Here is an 18,908-nt window from a genome sequence, read left to right as displayed (position 1 = left end):
CTTCCTTCCTTCCTTCCTTCTCTTTCTTTCTTTCTTTCTTTCTTTCTTTCTTTCTTTCTTTCTTTCTTTCTTTCTTTCAAACCCAGATACCTTTTATTCAAGGTACACAATCTTAGGAATTTCATAAATACAACTTTAGGAACATACTGTTGTTTTTATTCATTTGAAAGGCAGAGTTACAAACAGGAAGTGGCAGAAAAAGAGACCATCCAGGTGATGGTTCACTCCTTAAATGGCCTCACTGGGCAGGGCTGCGCCAGGCTGAAGAGGAGAGCCTGAAACTCCATGCCTGTCTTCCACATTGGTGCAGGGGCACAAGTGGTTGGGCTTTCTTCCACTGTACATTTGCAGGGACCTGGATCAGAAATGGAGGAGGAAGGACTTGAACTGGTGCTCATATGGGATGCTGGCATTGCAGGTGGCAGTTTAACCTGCTGTACCACAATACCAGCCCCAGACGTCAGGATTCTTTCAGACTCTTGATCACATAGCTGCAGTCTGGTCCTGAGCTCTAAGGCAAGATCCCAAGTTCATTCTTTGCTCTACTCCCATAGCTGTAGTCTTGTTTCTCCATCTGCAGGAAGGGGGAAAGGGATGGTAGAAGTAGTGTCAGCTGCCTGGCTAAGGACGGTCCAAGATGTCAATCAACTAAGGGTAAGGGCCATGGGTTCCTGTCAGGAACTAACAGGACTGGTACTAGTTTAGAAGGCTAGTGTTTGGAATCAGTTCATCCCACCTTCTCAACACTGCAGAAGGTGAGACATCTCTGGCAATGCTGAGCTACCTGGGGCTGGTGGTGGAGTAACATGAGGAACTCTTTCCTTCCTGCTTTTCTCAATTGATTTATTCTTATTATACAAACCCAAGGACCTTTGACCACTCACCTGGTTTCTTTAACTCTTGAATAGCTATTCATGAACCAAGTCATCTTTACAAATTAGTGCCTGTATGGGGAGATAGACACTCTGATGATTACTCAGTCACAATCTCTGAAATCAGATTTATTTCTGGTGTTAAAAAAATAAAGGAAATTTCAGCTTGTTTAGACAGGTTTGGGATGGCAATCTGAGAGCAAAATTCCAAGTTTATATTACTACTAAACTCCAAGTTCATATTACTACTTGGGTATATTTAGCACTATATATAATACTGTTATCACAAGTTTCAAATACAAAAGATAGTGAATACTTGAAAATATGTTATCTGAAAAAACAAGTTTATCTTGATTGCATTCTTTTTTTCATTTGTTTGGATTTATAACCTGAATGCAAATTGATGTCCTCAACCCCTGTCCAGTTCTTCATCTTCAACTATGTTTCATCACTCACATACTCAGGTGGCATTTCACTGCTATCATGATTTTTCTACTGTTATAAATACATTACAAATAACTATTCTTAGCTCATCCTGCTAGCAATGTCTTCATGAAGCAACACTTTCCTAATGTAATGTATTCTTGATGCCTGTATCTCTTATGATATCCTGAAATACCATACAGTATCTCTCATCAATTCAAACTAGTGAGTCTTCTACGTTTGTGTTTTGATTTGTCTTTAAATTGTTTTTTAAATTTATTTGAGAGGCAGAGCAACACTGAGAGTTTATATTCACTGATATGACAGGGTCTACACTGAAAGGAAGCTGGAATCAGAATCCAGAGCTGGAAATCAGACCTAGGCACTCTGATGTGGGATGTCAACATTGTAAGCACTAGACTACAGTTCTTGGTTGATTTTTGTTACTGAATTTGAAGTCTCTATATGCACCAGTCATCGCAGTAAGGGCTGAAAAGAATAGGTCTCCACTCTTTTCATCAATAAAATATCTTATGTCCTTACGTTAGAAGTTGCTTCCTAGTCTTATGCATTGTTTCCGGGCAATCTCTGTGCATTACATTTTTTGTTTTGTGATGAAATCAGTAACTTATCTCAGTGCCATGAGGTATGAACACCTATTCTCACTGCTCCTTAGTCCTTTGGTTAGCTAATGTAGCTGTGATTTAGGTCGTTCACGTCTTTTCCTGCCTTCTCACTGCATGGGGAATTTCTCTTCATAGAGACTGAGAGGAGTGCAAGAGGAGCATGTGGAAACACAGAATGCTTTTTAAGATTTTGGCTTGAAGAGTACACTGTGACATCTGTCCACATTCCATTGGCCAAAGCAAATTACATAGCCAGACTTAAAAGAAATGGGCAAGAAGAGATACTTTATCCATTCTAGGGGGAAGTATATCAATTAAGTCTATTACAGAAAAAAATGAAGATTTGGTAACTGATAACATCTTTCACAATTTATTTCATGAAGCAAACCCAAAGGTCATCTTGTATTGAAATAGATTTTCTTGTAAAACACATTCTGCTTTATAGTTTACATCAATTCACCCCAGAATCTTTGAGTATCTGTTTATCTGAGCTTTGTTTGATGTAAGATTTGATCTTTCCCTGTGTCTTCAATGACACATTAGGAACAAATTAAATCAGACTCTGTCAAATCTTCTTCTACTGTCATTAGTTTGAACCAGTGACCTCTCATGCTCTTTTGTTTTTTTAAAACTAGAGTTGAACTAGACCTCTTTTACAAGGATACAAAAATGATTTTCATGGTCTTATGTGTGGAAATCCATAACTCCTAATGCTATTAATAGTAAAGAAGCAACTTTTTAAACTGAGATAAGACGACAGAAGCTGAGATAATATCTAAGCTTATCTATTAAAAATTATTGAACCCAAATTATTATATACATTGGCTTGTATATATGGCATATTCATTGTATAGTGGCATATTCCTCAGTAATATAGTATATATAGAATACTTTTCATTGGCCAATCATTACTTTAATAATCAAGCAAGTAGAAAGTTTTTCTTCTTGCTAAAATATAGCCTGGGAAAATATAACTTATAATTCACTATAGTTATTAAAATGAAGCTCAATAAAATTATAATCTTAAAGTTTTCATTTCTGACTAGGAAGTGGTAGTAGAGAATACTCCAGTGTATTGACAATATTCTTTGCTTTAATATCAGTGTGATTACAAAGTTGTATAGATTTGCCAAAAGTCAGCAAATATATTTGAACGTTTTATTACTCAAATTTTACCTTTAAAAAATGTGTACAAACAATTGGTTAATAATTTTGCTTTTGAAGTGTAATATAATATACTACCATCAAATATGCTACTTTGACATAAGGATTACTTTGAATTAAAGGCAACTTGATAAACAGCAGATGTAAGGGGGGCACTTTAATCTCCTCTGCTCTTCCTAAAAACAGAAGATAAAAATCCCCATATGACAGATGCCCTCCCATACCAAGAGAAAGTAAACATTCTTCAATGATGAGTCAGAGGAGCAGGGAGAATTCTGTATAAACAGACCTTGTTCAAATAATTTTATCTTCCTTTGGAATCCTCACATAATTTAGACACTTTTTCATAACTGCCTTTCTTTGCTCAACCTCACACAATGCATGTAGGTTTTGCTACTTCTTTGGGTCTTCATGTCCTTACTGGAACTCCTGTAATACATAAAATTTATGTAAGTTATTTATATAAACTGGTACACTTTTCTCCTCAGAATCTCTTTGTCAAGTTAATTCACAAGCCCAGCCAGAACCTTAGAAAGAGATGAACTTTTACCTAACCCCTCCCCCAACCAATATTCACAATGGCATGCTAATTCTGTAATTACTTTTTGTGGTATCAAATGGATTTTAGAAAATACATTGATATAATAAATACAAGGAAAGACAAGGAGAATGATGGTGAATGGTCCACTTACGAAAACATGATAATGATATACTGATAATGATGAGCCAGTTCAGAGCCCAGATCTTGGCTTCTGCAAACCATTCTCTACTAAATGATACAGTGCTCTAGGATAAATGATAGAAGAGAAATAGAGAAACATGATTCTTTGTTGAAACACCCTATTGTTGAATGATGTTAAAGTATTCAAATAACACATTAAACGAGCCAACCTTGAACATCAAATTAATCATATTAAGAGCTAAGCCCCATTGAACAAAAGAAGAATTCTTGGACTCATATAGATACGTTGTTTTCATTTGAATGCCACTCAGGAACTACAGAATACATTATACAGGTAAAAATTCAACAATGAATGTTAAAGTGATTAAGAGAACAACTGGGAAGATTAGCAACATTTCTATATCTCAAAGTATCTCTAAAAATTATGTAATAGTTATAAAGGGATATGCCTTAAACTTATGACTAGGGTCAGATACTGATTTTACAGGGGGAATTCTTGCAGACAACATTTAACCAGATAAGTACCTTAGTATCATTAATATTATGATAAATGAGTATTTCATACCTCTTATATGACACCTGAAGCAATGCAATATACCTTTTTTGGTGCCACTGTCCAAAAAAAAGTAGTAATTGCAGCTGCTCATATTGAGAAGTATCTATAGATGGCTGACGTGTATGAATTAGAGATATAGGTAGATCAAAAAGAAAGAAGAAATGCTGACAAATGATCCCATATTAAAATCATACATGAAAAAGAAATTCACAACATGATCCTACAGGAGATCCTCTATAGGAAAGCTACAAGTAAAATTAAGAGAATTATTAAGGCAATTGTCATTTCAATGTGAATTATGGATTAGACAATAATACAGTGACATTGTTAAATTGTATAATTTTTAAAATTATACATTCATTATATAAGAAATTTTTTCTTCACGGATATAAACTGGGGAATTCACTAGTAAAAGAACATACCTTCAATTTATACAAATAACATAATTTTTCATCTTAGCAAAACTCATGGCTTAGGGCCTTGAAATAGGATCAGTCATATGATCTATATTTCCATTCTTTTTACTTCTGCAAATGTCAAGGAATGATCTGAATAAGGGATGGGATAGTGTGTGATTAATGGTTGTGTGTGGTAAGTCTCATCATACAGCCTCTAAACAAATCCTGAAAAATATTTGCTTCCAATTTTTTGTTACCTTCTTTAGAACATTTATTATGTTTATCAGGAGCCCTCCTGCTATATGAAAGGGAAATAGGAAAAGTCCTATTTATGTAATTTTTATCACAAAATGCTAACATTCAAAAGCTGGAGTGACCGTATTATATAATTACATAGTGTGAGTAAAATACAAAATCTTTACAAACTTGAGTTACTGCTCACATATACACTGACCTTAGTCCAAAAATCAATCTACACTGCTATATGTGGATGATCAAATTGTTATCCTTGGAAATAAGATTTTCTTCATCATATATATGATACACAACATCAAAACATCAACATTATTTAGCTTCTACATCCATCCAGGCTCTATTTGTAAAAGATATACACCAGATCTGATATCTCAGAACCAATTAACTTTTGATAGAAATCCTTGGGAGTATAAAGCTAAGTTTGTGCTGCTCCCCAAACCAGTGAAGTTTCCCATATACTTTCATGGTCCTTGGAGAGCCTCTAGCAAAAACTGTTGCCAAGTAGGAAGGAGTCACTGAAGGCTGGTGGCAGAGAACTCCAGATAAACCAGAAAAACAAAGATTTATGGAGTAACTGTGGAAAGAGAATATGTGGGTGTGAAAAATAAAATTGGCCCTTGGGATTACACTACAAATGTATGGCCATCAATTTTTCGAAAAAGGCGGCAGAGAATTGCCCGATGACATGAAAGCAAGTGCAGATTGAAAGGGGAGAACACTTTGGAGACCAGAATGGCTCCCAAACAAAACTTCATCCTATTCATAATGTTTATATAGCTGTGGACCAGCAAGCTGGTTTCCAACAGCATTTTCCTTTTGTAACCAATGATGTATGTCATAGAGACATCAAATTCCACCCAGAATTGGGATGTGACTTTACAATCCAATGCTTAATATTATGGAGCAGAAAAAGTTGTTTGGCTTATATACCAAGAGTTAATTTTTCTCTGAAATGGAGGGTGAAGCAACGGCAAAGGAAGACCTTTCTCTCTGTCTCTCTCTCTCACTGTCCACTCTGCCTGTCAAAAAAATAAAAAATAAAAAAAAAAAAAAACACAGTGCCTGCAATGAAGAGAATCTATGCTGGAGTGAAAAAAATCAGCCACTAAGCCAACCAAACTTTGTTCCACTTTGGACTCTACAATTCATGATTCCAAGACCACAGATAAATAACATTTTGGGAGTTGATATCCTTATTTGCCAAGACAGAGTTAAATGGCATATTATCTCAAACTTTCAAATCATGTAGAAAAATGTGGGCACACACACACACAGAGGGAGAGAATGAAAATGACATTAGAGAGAAATATATAAAATTAGTGAATCCGAATAAGGAGTGTACCAGAGTGCCTTGTACTATACTTTTAGTGTTTGAGTTTAAAACTATGGCAAAAATTATTTAGGATCCTTATAACACTATTCATAACTGCCTAAATTAAATGGCCTCTTATAGATGAAAAATTACAAAATATAATGTGTAAATACAGGGATATTTTTCAGCCTTAAAAAAAAAGAAATTCTGCTGTTTCTGACAAAAAAAACATGGGGGAGATTATGCTAGATGAAATAAGCCAGACATAGAAAGACATGACTTCACCTATATGTGGGATTTAGAAGAATCAGACTCATACAGAATAGAATTTTGATTTCTCAGGAAGGGGGAAAAGTGAGTTCTTGACCAAAGATGAGAGAATTAACCATGTACTACTCTGGTATATTGACTACTTTGTATTAAAGGCACTTGAAAAATGGCTGGTACAACAAGACCACCCTGACTTTTTGCTACAGTTAGTTTGGGTGCCTTCCAAAGACACATGTGTTAGAGAGCTGGTTTCCACAGTTATAGAGTTTAGTGGAGTAATGCTAATGGAGTAAGGTTAGAAATATAATCAAATTATTGTGTCTGGAGGTGGGATCTTTAAAAAGTCTTAAATTGGTCTAGATTGTTAGGGTGCAGCCTTATGATTGAACTGTTTTAAATAAAGGCTTCATAATATTAAGTTGCTGTATCACAACTCTGTGGGATTCAGCAAATAAGTGACTCACTCTGCTTCTTCGGGTTTTCATTACTTTATGAGGGCTTCCATGCAAATGACATTTGTATTAAATATATAGACATTTTTTTCTCTTATGTCAATTTAATTTAAATTCTGCCAATACAAGTCCCTGCCTTATCCTTCACTACTACAAAGGTAATAAACTTTCAGTTGTACAAAGTGAAGAGGTCTTAAAATCTAATGTGTCATGCAAGTACAATTAACACTGTTTTGTACACTTAACTTTTTTCCTCTTTGAATTATTATTTATTTGAAAGAGAGAGAGAGAGATCAATCTTCCATGGGCTGGTTCACTCTCTAAATACTTAACAGCTAAGGTTAGTCTATGCTTAAGATAAGTACCAAAACCGCCATCAGGGTCTCTCATTGGGGAGACAGAAAACCAAGAAGCTGAGCCATCATATGTTGCCCTCTGAGGCACATTATCAAGAAGCTAGAGGGGTAGAAGAGCAGCCAGAACAAGAACAGGCATTCCTACATGAGATGTGGCCATCCTAAATAGTCCTCTAACTTGAAATATTTCAAGAGTGGATCCACAAAAAGAAAATGATGGCTATGTAAGGCAACAGACATAATAGGCTGATTATGACAATCACTTTACAATGTATATGTGCATCAATATCTCAATACAGTTCCTAGTTGGGTCCCTGTAACTCAAGTGGTGGGGGGGGGGGAGATTGAGTTTCTGGCTAAAGCACAGTGAAATAGAAAGAATAAGTTCTATTGTTTTACATCACAGTGGGATGGCTATAGCTCACAATAACCTATTTTATTTTTTTCAACTTTTATTTAATAAATATAAATTTCCAAAGTACAACTTTTAGATTATAGTGGCTTTCCCCCCATAACCTCACTCCCATCCACAACCATCCCATCTCCCACTCCCTCTCCCATCCCATTATTCATCAGGATTCATTTTCAATTATCTTTATATACAGAAGATCTACTTAGTATTTACTAAGTAAAGATTTCAACAGACTGCACCCACAAACACACACAAAATATAATGTTTGAGTAATAGTTTTACCATTAATTCACATAGTACAACATATTAAGGACAGAGATCCTACATGGGGAATAGGTGCACAATAACTCCTGTTGTTGATTTAACAATTGACTTTCTTATTTTTGACATTAGAAATCACCTGAGGCTCCTGTCATGAGCTGCGAAGGCTATGGAAGCCTCTTGAGTTCACAAACTCTGATCTTATGTAGACAAGGACATAGTCAAAGTAGAAGTTCTCTCCTCCCTTCAGAGAAAGGTACCTCTTTCGTTGATGGCCCATTCTTTCCACTGGGATCTCACTCACTCACGGAGAACTTTCACTTAGGGTTTTTTTTTTTTTTTTTTTTTTCAGAATGTCTTGACTTTCCATGCCTCAAATACTCTCTTGGGCTCTTCAGCCAGATCCAATTACCTTAAGGGCTAATTATGAGGTCAGAGTGCTATTTAGGATATCTGCCATTCTATGAGTCTGCTTGTATCCCACTTCCCATGTTGGATCATTCTCTCCCATTTTGATTCTATCGGTTAGTATTAGCAGACACTATTCTTGTTTATGTGATCCCTTTGACACTTAATCCTATCATTATGATCACTTATGTACTTAAACTGATCATTTGACTAGTAAGATGACATTGGTACATGCCACCCCTGAATTAGAATCCCCTGGCACATTTCTAGCTCTACCATTAGGAGTAAGTCCGAGCGATCATGTGCCAAACTGTACATCTCCTCCCTCTCTTATTCCCACTCTTAGATTTAACAAGGATCACTTTTCAGTTAAATTTAATGCCTAAGAATAACTGTGTTAATTAAAGAGCTCAACCAATGGTATTAAGTAGAACAAAAAAATACTAAAAGGGATAAATTATTAAGTTGTTCCTCAACAGTCAGGACAAGGGCTGTTCAAGTCACCATTTCTCATAGTGTCCATTTCACTTCAACAAGTTTCCTTTTTGGTGCTCAGTTAGTTGTCACCGATCAGGGAGAACATATGATATTTGTCCCTTTGGGACAAATTTATTTGTCCCAAATTTCACTCAGCATGATGTTTTCCAGATTCCTCCATTTTGTTGCAAATGACCGGATTTCATTGTTTTTTAATGCTGTATAGTATTCTATAGAGTACACGCCCCATAATTTCTTTATCCAGTCTTGTTGATGGGCATTTGGGTTGATTCCATGTGTTGGCTATTGTGAATTGAGCTGCAATAAACATGAAGGTGCAGACAGCTCTTTTATTTGCCAATTTAATTTCCTTTGGGTAAATTCCAAGGAGTGGGATGGCTTGGCTTTATGGTAGGGCCATACTCAAGTTTCTGAGGAATCTCCAAACTGACTTCTATAGTGGCTTTACAAGTTTGCATTCCCACCAACAGTACATTAGTGTCTATTTTTCCCCACAGTAGATTAGTGTCTATTTTTCCCCACATCCTAGCCAGCATCTGTTGTTAGTTGATTTCTGTATGTAAGCCATTCTAACTGGGGTGAGGTGAAACCTCATTGTGGTTTTGATTTGCATTTCCCTGAAGGCTAGTTATCCTGAACATCTTTTCATATGTCTGTTGGTTGTTTGGATTTCCTCTTTTGAAAAATGACTATTGAGGTCCTTGGTCCATCTCTTAAGTGGGTTGTTTGTTTTGTGGTTGTGGAGTTTCTTGATCTCTTTGTAGATTCTGGTTATTAATCCTTTATCTGTTGCATAAATTGCAAAATTTTTTTCCCATTCTGTTGGTTGCCTCTTCACTTTCCTGACTGTTTCTTTTGCAGTACAGAAACTTCTCAATTTGATGTAATCCCAATTTAATTTTGGATTTAACTACCTGTGTCATTGGGGTATTTTCCAAGACATCTTTGCCTGTGCCTCTATTTTGCTGATACAGGGAAGAGCTTTTTTCTATTCCTTAAGCCCTCAGACACTGCCTCCCAGGGTATGTAGTAGCAAGAAGCTGTAATCAGGGACAAAGCAGGGACTCAAACCCAGAGACTTTAATATAAAATGCACATTGGTATATTATACCTGTCCACATTTTTTATATTGGATTATTTCTGCTGCTTATATATTCCAAATATTGGTCCTTTGTTCAGTTAATACTTTGTAAAAATTCTCTCCCACTCTATAACTTGTCCCTTCACTCTATTTTTTGTGCTTTTTGTGATAAAGGTTCTTTAATATAGTCTCTTGTTTATTTTTTATTTTGCTGCCTATGCTTTTGGGGTCTTATCCATAAAATCCTTACATTGAGTTGTTGCCCATCTGGTAATTTCATTGATTTTATTTATGATAACAGGGGTCAGGATTCAGTCTTCTGAACATGAATATCCTGTTTTCCCTGTATCATTTATTAAATATACTGCCTTTTCTTCATTTTACATTTTTGACAATTTTGAGAATCAGTTATCTGTGGATGTGAGAATTCATCTGAGGGTTCTCTATTGTGTTTCACTGGTTTAATGGTCTCTTCTATGGTAATATCATGATTTTTTTTTCTTATAGCTCTTTAGTATTTTTTTTTAATTTTTTTTATTTGAAAGGTAGAGTTATAGACAGTAAGAGGGAGAGACAGAGAGAAAGGTCTTCCTTCCGTTGGTTCACCCCCCAAATGGCCGCTATGGCCGGTGCTGCACCGACCTGAAACCAGGAGCCAGGTGCTTGTTCCTGGTCTCCCATGTGGGTGCAGGTGCCCAGGCACCTGGGCCATCCTCCACTGCCTTCCCGGGCCACAGCAGAGAGCTGGAATGGAAGAGGAGCAATCGGGACTAGAACCCAGTACCCATATGGGATGCTGGCACCACAAGGTGGAGGATTAACCAAGTGAGCCATGGTGCCAGCCCCCAATATTTTTAATTCATGTCTTATAATGTATCTATTTTGTTCATTTTGGTCAAGATTGGTCAGGCATTCTTGTGCTTACATATAATTTTTTTTTGTTCAGTGAATAATGGAATTAGTGTTTTGATAAGTCTTGCATTGAAATTGAATCTGTAAATAGCTTTGTTTAACATGAACATTTAACTATTTTAAGCCTTTTCATCTAGGAACTTGTGTTTTTTTTTTTTTTTTGAGTTAATGAGAGAGAAACAGAGAGAGAGAGAGAGAGAGAGAGAGAGAGAGAGAGAAAGGTCTTCCCTTACATTGGTTCACTCCCTAAATGGCAGCTACGGTTGGCGCGCAGTGCCGATACGAAGCCAGGAGCCAGGTGCTTCCTCCTAGTCTCCCATGCGAGTGCAGGGCCCAAGTACTTGGGTCATCCTCCACTGCCTTCCCAGGCTACAGCGGAGAGCTGGACTGGAAGAGGAGCGAGGAGCAACCGGGACAGAACCGGCACCCAAACTGGGATGAGAACCTGGGGTGCCGGCACTGCAGGTGGAGGATTAGCCTAGTGAGCTATGGCGCTGGCCACTTGTGGTATTTTTGCATTTTCTTGTGCCTTTAATTTTTCGTTGATGTTTTGTAATTTTTATGTAGTTTTTCACCCTGTGTTAAATTTATTCTCAGATGTTTGTTGTGAATTGCACTGCTTTTATGATTCTGTTATTGATGTATAAAATACTATTGATTTGTGTATGTTGATTTCCTATCGTGCAATTTTGCTGAGATCGGGTCTGATCATCTTTCAGTGCAGTATTTAGGTTTATCTATATAGAGAATCATATCACGTGTGAATGGATAATTTGACTTTCTTCTTTCCTCTTTGTATGCCTTTTATATCGTTTTCGTGCTCTATGATTTCCAACACAATGTTGGATAAGAATGGTAATGGAGGGCATCCTTGTCTAGTTGTAGATCTTAAGCTATCATCTTATCCCTCATACATTGTGATGTTGGCTATGGGTTTGTCATAGATAGGTATATAAAGATCATAATTCAGTAAAACAAAGCCTAATTTATTTGCTATTTTATTTATATTACTATTTTGTTGGTAATTTTTCCATCTACATTCATCAAGGAGATTAAAGTTTTCTTTTTCTGTTCAGCTGTGTTTGATTTTGATAATGGGGTAATTCTGACCTCATGGAATTAGATTGAAAAATTCAAAGGAGAGAATCCTTCAAATAGTTTGAGAAAAATCAATGTTAGTTTGTTCCTTAAATGTCCAGTAGAACTTGGTAGTGAATACATATGATCCTTAGCTTATTTTTGTTTGGAAACTGATTATTGACAGTCTTATAATTTATTTTCTGTTCAGGTTTTCTATTTCTTCGTTGTTTAATCTAAAATGTTGTATTCATATATTTATTACTACAAAACAAATCAACACCATTCTCATGGCAAAAAGTACTCATTTATTTTCTAGTATCTGTAAGTCAGAACTCATCGCACCATTTAAGTTGACCTTCCGCTTCAGGATTTCATGATGTTACAATGCACATGGAAGCTGAGGTCTTCCTTTAGAGCATCATTTAGAGAATTTTCTTCTTCCATGTTGTAGAGAGATTTTTTTCTCTTGTGTTTGTAAGACTGAGATATCAGTTTCTTGCTGCAGAGAGTTCTCACACAAAGAATTAGCCTGTAGTTAGAAACTTGCTACCCAGATTTCTCTAACATGGCCCTCATTTCTTCAAGGATGGTGAGAGGGAATCACTCTAGCAAATGAGCTGGAAGATAGATTTCCTATATGTTATATCTCATGTTTGGAACTCTTACATGGTTATAATTTTTTTTGGTTATAATTTTTTAAGATTTATTTTTAATTTATTTGAAAACCAGAATTAGAGAGATTTTCCATCTACTGGTTCACTCCCCAAATGGTCCAGAAGCCAGGAACTGCATCTGGGTTTCCCATGTGAGTGGCAGGGGTTGAAGCATTTGAGCCAACTTCTGCTACTTTCGCAGGCACATTTTCAGGGAGCTGGATCAGGTTGCAGTATTCCGGACTCAGCCAAGCATTCATATGTGATGCCATTGTCTTGGCTAAGGCTTTGCACCAAAATATTTGCTCCATATGTGGTTATAGCTTCCCCAGAGGCAACTTTGATCCATAAAAAATATCAGCCATCACTCAGTGTTCAAATGTATGAAAGGTCTAAAAAAATGCATTGTAAATGAATGTTACAGAAAAAAAAAAAAAAACTTGAATGGCTTTAAACACTTTTTATACCAAATAAACCTATGCTGTTTTCCACAGAAACTTTCTGAAGCTCCCTTGTAGTCTCTCATCTATCTTAAATGGATGGATAGCAGGAGAAGGCTGGTAGCATGAGCCAGATATGTTCAAGGGGTCAGAGGGCTGCCTGACCAGCAGAGAGTCTCCATATGGAAACCATTCCCGGAATTTAGATAATTATTTCCCCTTTTGTATACCTTTATTCAGCCTGGGTGATTTATCAGATGTTTCTTTACAACAATAGCTTAAAATTCCCTTTATTAAAGGTATAAGCCTTATCTTAAGGGTCATGATCATTGACCTGTTCCTGAGGTTCTCTTGTCTGCTGGAGTTGCCTAGGCCAGGTTGCATCATCCTAATCCCTGACAGGTAGTGGCAGCACTGAAAGACACTTGAGTGGGTCTTTGGTCATTTTGGTGGTCATTATAGCCATAATATGTTTCCTAAATATACTATATCATAACATAATTACTGTACTTATGCCCCAATAACTTTGCCATAGTGCGTTGGTTAGAATGAATTACACAGGGTAAGGATACCAGAGGAAGGAAAATATTGATGGAAGGAAATATTGATGGAAGGAAAATATCCAGCACGGTGAACTTCTGTGAAGTGAGCTTCTGTGAACTTCCCTAATAACAACAGCTATCACAGTAGATGTGGCATATTTAACTTATAGACATTCATAACAATAGAGTGGTTTTCTCTAGGAAAGGTCTCACAATGCTAAATCTTTATGTACATGCTAAGGCAGCTTCAAATGAGAGAGTAAATTCTCAATGGAATGATCAGTAGGTTATTTTATAGTCAATCAATGAACCCAGACCAAATGTGTCCCGGGAGTGCAGTGGAGGATGGCCCAGGTCCTTGGGCCCTGCACCCGCATGGGAGACCAGGAGGAAGCAGCTGGCTCCTGGCTTTGGATCGGCACAACATGCCAGCTGTAGCGGCCACTTTGGGGGTGAACCAATGGAAAAAGGAAGACCTTTCTCTCTCTCACTAACTCTGCCTGTCCAAAAAAAATGCATGAACTGCAGAAATCCATACAGGACAGAACATCTTTCTCACAAAAATGAAATATTAAGGAGGAATAAAAATGAAATGAGGAATTTAGAAGAACATGAAATTGACATATTGAAGAGAAATCAAAATGAAATGAAGAATTCAATAGATCAAATGACAAACACTTTTGAGAGCCTTAAAAACAGTCAGTGAAGCAGAAGAGAGAATATCGGACTTAGAGCACAGGAAAGTATACAATGAAACCAAAGAAAAGAAGAGGAAATTAGAAATCTAAAAAATATGGTGGGGAATCTACAGGATACTATTAAAAAACCCAACATTCGGTTGATAGGAGTTCCTGAAGGTGGAGAGAGAGAAAGGATTAGAAGGCCTTTTTAGTGAGATACTAGCAGAAAAACGTTCCGGGTTTGGAGAAGAAAGAGACATCCAAGTACAGGAAGCACATAGAATCCCCAATAAACATGACCAAAAGAGATCCTCACCACGGCACGTTGTAATCAAACTCACCAAACGTCAGATAACTCCCAGAATATCTCCAATTAGACTCACAGCAGACATCTCATGAGAAACCCTACAGGCTAGGAGAGAATGGCGAGACATAGCCCAGGTACTAAGAGAGAAAAACTGCCAGCCCAGAATATTATATTCTGCAAAGCTCTCATATGTGAATGAAGGTGTAATAAAAACCTTTCATAGCAAACAGAAATTGAAAGAATTTGTCTCCACTCGTCCAGCCCTGCAAAAGATTCTTATAGATGTGTTACATCCAGAAACACAGAACATGGCCATCAGTACAAAAGAAGGTAAAGGAAGAAAATCTCCCAGTAAAAGATCACAAGAAGTTCAAAGCATATATTAGAAATATCTTTAGAAAAATGGCAGGGCAAAGTCAATACTTATCAATAGTCACATTGAATGTAAATGGCCTCAACTCTCCAGTTAAAAGGCACCGACTGGCTGAACGGATTAAAAAAACAAAACCCATCTATTTGCTGCTTACAACAAAGATGCATACAGACTGAAAGTGAAAGGTTGGAAAAAGATACTGCTTGCCAACATAAATGAAAAAAGAGCGGGCATAGCCATCTTAATATCAGGCAAAATAAACTTTAACACAAAAACTGTGAAGAGAGACAAAGAGGGGCACTATATAATGATTAAGGGATCGATTCAACAGGAAGATGTAACTATTATCAATGTATTTGCACCTAATTACAGGGCACCGGTTTATTTAAAAGATTTGTTATGGGATATAAAGGGAGACTTAGACCCCAATACAATAGTACTGGGGGACTTCAATACTCCACTTTCAAAATAGACAGTTCAACCAGACAGAAGATCAACAAGGAAACAGCAGATTTAATCGACACTATAGCCCAAATGGATCTAACAGATATCTACAGAATTTTTCATCCTACACTTAAAGAATACACATTCTTCTCAGCAGTGCATGGAACTTTATCTAGGATTGACCACATACTAGGCCAAAAAGCAAGTCTCAGCAAATTCAAAAGAATTGGAATCATACCATGCAGCTTCTCAGACCACAGTGGAATTAAGCTGGAAACTAGCAACTCAGATCCCTAGAGCATATGCAAACACATGGAGACTGAAGAACATGGTCCTGAATGAACACTGGGTCATAGAAGAAATCAAAAGAGAAATGAAAAACTTTCTGGAAGTAAATGAGGATAACATCACAACATACCAAAACTTATGGGATACGGCAAAAGCAGTTAAGAGGAAAGTTTATATCAATACGTGCCTACATCAAGAAATTGGAAAGGCACCAAATAAATGAGCTATCAATGAATCTCAAGGATCTAGAAAAACTGCCGAAAATCAGACCCAAGTTAGAAGAGAAATAATTAAAATTAAAGATGATATCTACAGAACTGAATCAAAAAAATTACAAAAGATCAGCCAAATGAAGAGCTGTTTTTTTGAAAAAATACACAAAAATTGACACCCCATTGGCCTAACTAAAAAAGTAAAGACCTAAATCAATAAAATCAGAGATGAAAAAGGAATGTAACAACAGACACCACAGAAATAAAAAGTCATCAGAAATTACTACAAAGAGTTGTATGCCAGCAAACAGAGAAATCTACCAGAAATGGATAGATTCCTAGACACATACAACCTACCTAAATTGAACCATGAAGACACAGAAAACCTAAACAGACCCATAACTGAGACAGAAATTGAATCAGTAATAGAGTCCCTCCCAACAAAGAAAAGCCCAGGACCAGATGGATTCACTGCTGAATTCTACCAGACATTTAAAGAAGAACTAACTCCAATTCTTCTCAAACTATCCAGAACAATAGAAAAAGAGGAAATCCTCCAAAATTCTTTCTAGGAAGCCAGCATCACCTTAATTCCTAAACCTGAAATAGATGCAGCATTGAAAGAAAATTACAGACCAATAACCCCGATGAACATAGACGCAAAAATCCTCAATGAAATCCTGGCCAATAGAATGCAACAACACATCAGAAAGATCATCCAAGCTCATGGATTGGAAGAATCAATATCATGAAAATGTCCATTCTCTCAAAGGCAATCTGTAGCTTATATGCGATACCAATCAACATACCAAAGACCTTCTTCTCAGATCTGGAAAAAATGATGCTGAAATTCATATGGAGACACAGGAGACCTTGAATAGCTAAAGCAAGCTTGTACAACAAAAACAAAGCCGGAGACATCACAATACCAGATTTCAGGACATACTACAGAGGAGTTATAATCAAAACAGAATGGTACTGGTACAGAAACAGATGGATAGACCAATGGAACAGAATAGAATCACCAGAAATCAATCCAAACATCTACAGCCAACTTATATTTGATCAAGGATCTAAAACCAATCCCTGGAGTAAGGACAGTCTATTCAATAAATGGTGCTGGGAAAACTAGATTTCCACATGCAGAAGCATGAAGCAAGACCCCTACCTTACATAAAAATCCACTCAACACGTATTAAAGATCTAAATCTACAACCCGACACCATTATATTATTAGAGAATATCAGAGAAACCCTACAAGATAAAGGCACAGGCAAAGAATTCTTAAAATAGCCCCCAGAGCCACAGGCAGTCAAATCTAAAATTAACAATTGGGATTACATCAAATTGAGAAGTTTCTGTACTGCAAAAGAAACATGAAAGTGAAGAAGCAACCAACAGAATGGGAAAAAATTTTTGCAACTTATGCAACAGTTGAACGTTTAATAACCAGAATCTACAAAGAGATCAAAAAACTCCACAACAAAACAAAAAACCCACTTAAGAAATGGGCCAAGGACCCCAATAGACAATTTTCAAAAGAGGAAATCCAAACAACCAACAGACACATGAAAAAATGTTCAAAATCAGTAGCCATCTGGGAAATTCAAATCAAAACCACAATGAGGTTTCACCTCACCCCAGTTAGAATGGCTTACATACAGAAATCAACCAACAAGAGATGCTGGCATAGATGGTACTATGTGAATTAATGGTATAACTAGTACTCAAACAGTACTCTATACTTTGTGTTTCTGTGTGCAAACTGTTGAAATCTTTACTTAGTATATACTAAATTGGTTTTCTGTATATAAAGATAATTGAAAATGAATCTTGATGTGAATGGAATGGGAGAGGGAGTGGGAGATGGGATGGTTGCAGGTGGGAGGGAGTTTATAGGGGGGAAAAGCTTCTATAATCCAAAAGTTGTACTTTGGAAATTTATATTTATTAAATGAAAGTTTAAAAAGTTATTCAGATTAATATGTAGTTATTTCTAAAAATATGATATACCATCAATAGCTATATTGTCTGATGCTAATTTTCTTGAAAATATAACAGTTGAAAAATATAGAAAGATGACAAATTAAAATGTCTGTTAAGTTTTTCATAATAGTTAATATTTTTTAAACTTGACTTCATTAGTAGAAAATATTAATATTTTTCATACACTTAACAAATGATATACACACAGAAGATAATTTAGACCCTATAATGAGTAACATAAGATTCCGTATCAAAAAATATTTGAAAACCCCTAAAAATGATTCCTTATGACACAAATATTGAACTTTGAGGGATCCAAGATGACTGAAAGGTGGGAAGCCATACTGACCCACAGAAGGATAACAGAAATGTGCCTAGGGGACTGACTTTCAGTGGAGAAGTGACAGAATGGAACAGAGACTTTGTGGGACAGTAAGTAGACATGCCACCCTTATATTAATGCAGCTGGCTGGGAAATGACATCTTAAAAGACGAGGTAGGAAGAAGCCATAGAGCCCTGCCAACAGCCACTTTTACTGAGGGAGAATTCTACAAAACCTGTCAGACATTATGTCTGGTATGGGGAACAAACAGTTCTGAAAAACTACTTCACTCCCCAAATGGAAGCATATTCTTTTCCTCCTCTCCCACCCTTCACCCTCCAAGCACCAGACTCAATGACTGTGGTAAATCCCTGTGGCTCTCTTTGTAACTCAGCAAACCACAAGCAGCACTTCTGCTAACAGATGCAACCAGAGTCAGGGCAATTTACATGGTGGAGAGAAGATACCCTATAGCTGACCTGAGGACTATCCCTCTGTGCCTCTTAGCTCATTGTGCTAGGATCACTTTTGCCTGTCACTTGAGAACTGGGAGCAGTTCCATCTATGCCAGGTCTGTTCAGGTTGGTATTATGATCTTTGGAGTAACTCACACTTACTCAGTGGTCTCTAGACTCCTTTATC

General features: G+C 36.7%; 1 long non-coding RNA gene across 1 annotated transcript in view; it reads right to left on the bottom strand.

Moving 5' to 3' along the window:
* Positions 1-829: 829 nt before the first annotated feature.
* The window catches only part of LOC103348337 (uncharacterized), a 69,131-nt gene continuing 51,052 nt past the window's right edge, over positions 830-18,908 (bottom strand). Inside the window, exons 5-7 of the long non-coding RNA XR_011379793.1 lie at positions 3,778-4,871; positions 3,375-3,514; positions 830-944 (exon numbers count right to left, since the gene is read on the bottom strand). This is a non-coding gene — a long non-coding RNA (uncharacterized lncRNA). The remainder of the gene's footprint in view (positions 945-3,374; positions 3,515-3,777; positions 4,872-18,908) is intronic.

Source organism: Oryctolagus cuniculus, chromosome 11 (assembly GCF_964237555.1).
Source record: "Oryctolagus cuniculus chromosome 11, mOryCun1.1, whole genome shotgun sequence".
Taxonomy (NCBI): Eukaryota; Metazoa; Chordata; class Mammalia; order Lagomorpha; family Leporidae; genus Oryctolagus; species Oryctolagus cuniculus.
The sequence above is the reverse complement of the archived record's forward strand: the minus strand, read 5'-3'. Positions and strand labels throughout refer to the sequence as shown.